Source organism: Gymnoscopelus braueri, assembly GCF_963280865.1.
Source record: "Gymnoscopelus braueri genome assembly, chromosome: 19".
Classification (NCBI taxonomy): domain Eukaryota; kingdom Metazoa; phylum Chordata; class Actinopteri; order Myctophiformes; family Myctophidae; genus Gymnoscopelus; species Gymnoscopelus braueri.
The window spans coordinates 27,833,648-27,839,864 of record NC_137621.1 but is presented as its reverse complement, the minus strand read 5'-3'; positions in this window follow the sequence as shown (position 1 = coordinate 27,839,864).

The window sequence follows — 6,217 nt, the reverse complement described above, 5'->3', positions numbered from 1 at the left end:
TCCTGTTACCAATTATACTAATTAAAGCTCTGTTCCAAATTCAAACAGATTCAGGGGCTGTTAATTTATGCATGTTGGCCAAAGACAAATTAATAGAAAGCAATACTCCCAAACTTCGCTTGACTCCCTGTATTTGTGTAAAATAGGTGCCAGCCTCTTTAGGAGGCCAGAAGTAGGTCGTAACTCCATTCATTGCAAAGGGAAGAGTGAACGTGAACACAACTTATGACAGATTATTTTGCCCCATGGTCACTGAAGTAAATATTGGATCCATTCTTCACAAGCCACATAAGAACAGTTTTTCATGAACAGACAGACAAATAAGGTCTGAAAAAGATCTCGGTCTCGGACAAAAGGAAATTAGCTTTGTCGAGACCTGTCTGTGTCAGCAACACACTCTTGGAGGATCTGGCAACAACATTGATCATCATAGGACATTCACAAGATCTTCCTGTCTCCCCACTTAGGAGTCAGGAAATGTGTACTATTTTGTCAATATGGCTGCTGTGAAAACGTCAGTTGAAGTCAGAGTAAGCTAATGAATAGGCCTAATTAACAGTGATCTCATTTTTGCATTTATTGTTTTCAATTTTAAAAGAAAGAAAGAAAAGAGCACTGGGTGACTTCTGGGACTTGGAAATAATCAATTTCTAATTACATGTTCATTGTATTTTTAATTGAAGGAAAATCATGAATACTAAATAGGCACTAATCTCACGTGGTCAGCTCCTCTGTCTTATGTTATCAGTTCCAGCAACTTGTGATTCCACAAGTCAGCATCTACGTGTTTTGCCAGACAAAATCAAAAGGCAAGCCTCTGATTGGCTGAGCTGTAACGGAAGTCTATGGTTGGTCAATGGTTGGTCTAAGCAGGAGGTCCATGGTTGGTCATGTTATGTCTGTCACGCTTTTTTGGGGTCTTAGTTCAGTAGTTGTGTAGCAGACGTTACATTACATTACAACTGTACGCTCTCAGAGTTGAAAGAATTAGTGTAGGCACTACCAGACTGGGGCATCTTCATCTTGGACCAGAAGACTGTATCCAATGGGAGGACAGTTAGTTATGTAACAAACACAGAGAGAGAGAGAGAGAGAGAGAGAGAGATGAGAGAGAGAGAGAGAGAGAGAGAGAGAGAGAGAGAGAGAGAGAGAGAGAGAGAGAGAGAGAGAGAGAGAGAGAGAGAGAGAGAGATAGGCAGGCATACTGCCACAGGCAAGACACACACACACAACACACACACACACACACACACACACACACACACACACACACACACACACACACACACACACACACACACACACCTAGGGGACAGAAAACTTAAGCTGCAGTGACCAAATAATATACCGCACACCTTGTGCTCCTCTGGATCCTCTTGTCTGTTTTGTGATGTGGTCCAGTAAGCACCCAGAAGCCCCCCCAGGTACCTCTGCTGTCAGTCAGCCATTGTGTAAAGGAAATGGCCATGAGGCTCCTATTAGCGAGAGGATACACTCAGGCGTTCTCCCTGATCAGTGAAGAGTGGGACCACCCAGGTGACCAGCGGGCCGCTCTAAATCATGGCCACAGATACGCCGGGGGGATCGAGAAATTTACAGAGCAGACCGTGGCACTGGCAGGACAGAAAGACGGATGGCGGGCATATATGCACACGCACACGCACACTCGCACAAACACGTGCGCATACACACACACACACACACACACACACACCACGCAGGCACAAACGCACGCATGCATGCATGCATGCATGCACGCACGCACGCACGCACGCACGCACGCACGCACGCAAGCACGCACGCACACACACACACTCACACACACACACACACACACACACACACACACTGTGCTGACCACACTGCTGTGACTGTCAATGTGAGCGTGACTGTGACAGTTCTGCTGTGGAGTTATCAGTGACCAGCAGAGCATGCCCACACGCACACATAACAAAACACACTTGTGTTTCACACACACACACACACACACACAAACACACACACACACACACACACACACACACACACACACACACACACACACACACACACACACACACACACACACACACACACACACACACACACACACAGATCACAAAATGCCCACAGAAATACTAATAGTAACACCCAACCCCTCGCATGCACTCGAATGCACCAAATGCACTGTAACTTGGTCCATTTGGTTGCATTTGTGCCCTCTCAGAGTTAAACAATCCTGTGTAATCTGATGATGAGCTGAGTCTGAATTTGAAAGGGGCACGCTTTGCTTTTACTAAACCTGCCTCACAATCTTTTATTCATCATTATGTCCTTGTTTTCCTTCTCGTCCCTTTCCCTCCCTCCCTCCTTCCACACCTCTCCCTCTTATCGCTTACCTTTCACCCCCCCTCACTCCCTCCCTAGCCGTATTATCCTCTTAGCCATTTAAAAACTCCTATTACTTCATTGACCAGAGTCTCCCATGGGTCTATGGTAAGCCCCCAGATTTTTTCCCTCTTCACCAAAAATAGCAACTCCACTAGCAGATCTACAGCTTGTAGATGTGCTACCAAACGCTCACCCCAGAATAGAGACGAGCTACGAGGTGGTAAAATAAAACACCCCAATCATCCAACCGCCCCACCGCCAAGCAGCTATAATTGCTGAGGTCAAAGACGAGCCGTGAGCGGGCACACATGCACACGTGCACACGTGCAGTCCGCAGCTCTGAACAGCAAGTGCAGGCGTTGCTGTCGCCATGACAAATGTGAGCGTGACATCATACAGGAGTGCGAGTGTCTGTCTGGATCCCCCCAACCTTCTCAATCCCTTGCACTTTCCTTTCACTTTCTACAGACTGTATACTTCCCTCCTCTTCCTCTCCAACCCCCTCCGTCTCTCTTTTACTGTCTGCCTCCGTCCCTCTCTCTCTCTCTCTCTCTCTCTCCATTTCACTCTACCTCTCTATTTTGCTTTCACTCTAAGTCCTCTGCTGTGTCTTCCTCCCCTATCTCCCTCCTCTCTCTGAGTCTGTCTGTCTGTCTGTCTGTCTGTCTGTCTGTCTGTCTGTCTGTCTGTCTGTCTGTCTGTCTGTCTGTCTGTCTGTCTGTCTGTCTGTCTGTCTGTCTGTCTGTCTGTCTGTCTGTCTGTCTGTCTGTCTGTCTCTCTCTCTGTCTCTCTCTGTCTCTCTCTGTCTCTCTCTGTCTCCCTCAGCTCCCTCCCTCCATATATCTCCGTCAGTCTCACTCTTGCATCTCTTTCTCTCCCCATCTCCCTCCCTCCCTCTCGCTGTGCAATAACACATTCACACACAGTAAAATCCTCAGTGTTAATTTAACTGTGAGAGTGTAAAAATGGATCCAAATGGTCCCGGTTAAATGAACACTGAAGATTTTACTGTGCACGCTTTCCCCTCTCCACTGGGAGACAAACATTAAAGAGCTTTCTCATAATGAGAGGAAACTACAGAGAAAAGCCCTAAACTACACATATGCATGCGCATGTGCACACGCACAGAAACACACGCACGCACACACACACACACACACACACACACACACACACACACACACACACACACACACACACACACACACACACACACACACACACACACACACACACACACACACACACACACACACACACACACACACACACACACACACACGTCACACACAGACATACATACACACACACACACACACACACACACACACACACACACACACACACACACACACACACACACACACACACACACACACACACACACACACACTGAAACTTGTACACGCCATGTCCGATAGTTACATAAAGGTTACATAAAGCCATGAATATTAAACAAAATGTTAGTACTTCGTTGTCATTAAAAGTGTGCACAGTGGTGCGTGTGCGTGCGTGCCCGCGCGCGCGTGTGTGTGTTTGTGTGTGTGTGTGTATGTGTGTGTGGCCATCATTAAAACCTTTCATATTTATGAAGAAGCAGGAGCGGGATGAGGAGATTCAGACAGAGTTAATTAGCAGTGATCATGTAGCGTAGCAGTGGACAGCACTGTCACACTCTAAAGTTATAGGCCAGCTCTTGGCTAACAGTGTTCTGTCTGGAGCGGCATGCCATGGCCTTGCCCACACTGTGTAAGTACAGTGGTGGAAAGTTAACTACTGTAAGTACATTTACTCAAGTACTGTACTTAAAGTACAGTTTTGAGGTACTTTTACCTTACTTAAGTATTTGAATTTTTCAATACATTAAATACTTCTACTCCACTAACACCTCAGAGGCAAATATTGTGCTTTTAACTCCTCTACAATTGCAGATTTAGGATTTAGATTATTAATATAAAATATACATTAACCACTCAAGCACGTCTAATTTACTTTTGATACTTTAAGTATATTTCAATGCCAATAAGTTTGTACTTTTACCCCCCCCCCCCCCCCCCCCCCCACACACACACACACACACACACACACACACACACATACACACACACACACACACACACACACACACACACACACACACACACACACACACACACACACACACACACACACACACACACACACACACACACACACACACACACACACACACACACACACACACACACACACACACACACACACAGTAACATCCCCAGTGTTAGTTTATAGGGGGTGTAAGTTATCTCTTTTATTTAGTTGTTGTTAATATAAGTATTAAATAGCTCTATATTATAGTCATAGCAATCATAGCAGTAACAAGGGTCTTCCCTGTCTTTCCAGCACAGAAAATACATTTTCAGGTCAGGATACCAACAATCGGGAGAGAGAACTCCTAAAGAATACAGGATAACGTGAAATTTTAAGTGATGAAACAAAGAATGAGCAGACAACATTGGAAATGGAATACCATAAAACTGAAGTTGACAAATGATCTTTGTTCGGTTCTCTCACTTGATTGGAAAATTGGTACCGCAATCTGAAAATGTATTTCCTGTTTACTAAAGAGAGAGATGGCGAGACCCCTGTTACTGAACAAACACACTATCAGAATGTTAGAGCTTTAACCTTTTAACCCAAAACATTGTCTTCTTTATAAATACACCCCTCTTTAATTTAACTCTGAAAGAGTACCCAGGAGGGTCCATTTGGTTACATTTGTACACTCTTACAAATGGATAATTTAACACTGAGGATTTTACTGTGTACCCCAACCTTTAAATTTGTCAAACAGAGATTATCCATATTTTATATATTTTTTTATCCCACGATTTTGTAACCCTTTTTCACCCGGTGCCAATTATCTAACTGATCATGGGCGCTACACTCCCCCCGCCAGCCTAGGGAGCCCAGAGCCGAGCTCATGCCTCCTTCAATGCATGAGAGCCAACTGACCTTCTTATCACCTGACAGGGGGGAGTTTCCCCGGTAGGACGTAGCGCATGGAAGGAACACGTTATTCCAACCAGTTCCTTTCCCCTCCATCAGGCGCCCCGGCTTTCATGGGGGAGGCGGTATAGCGACCAGGATTACGACATGTTTTTGTGAGGGTATTACCTACCCTAGGAGACACGGGGAGAACATCCAATTTTAAAGATGATTAAGCTGGTATCTGGTGCTGGAAACTCTGTGGCACGCCAATAATTGTCCCTTTCAATGGAATTGAAGTGAGCTGAATATGAATCTGTAGCCTGCGCTACAGATTCATATCTAATATATAACTGATGCAAGGTGAATGGCACTTAGTCAATTTTCTTTTTTAAATTCAATAAAATATACAGTATGATTTATGTCTTTATCTCCTATGAAGTTCAGGTTGTGGCAGGCGGGCAGGTGGGCGCACAGGGGGGAAAAGGAGGCAGAGAGGGGAGGGAGAGTGACAGGAGTGGGAGAGAGGAAGGCGAGAGGGAGAGAGAGCCTATTTCACACCCGCAATAACCCAGCCAATCCTGGGTAGCAGAACCTGCTGATCAACATGTCGCTTTGCGACGTGGTGCCAGCCCAATATCCTGGCAACGCATGGGTAAGCTGACGCACAGAAAAAAAAGAGTTTTCTGTACTGTAATATGATAAAAGAACAGAATGGATTTTTGGGCTATATTGGCATTGACTGGAGGCTTTAGTTTGGTGAGCTTTTTGTGCTGAATACAGTCTACTACTAGAAAAGCCTAAGTTTATACACATCAAAAACTTTTAAAGATTTTGAATAGGGCTTACTGTAAGTGGTTAACAGGTTATTTGGCAGGTT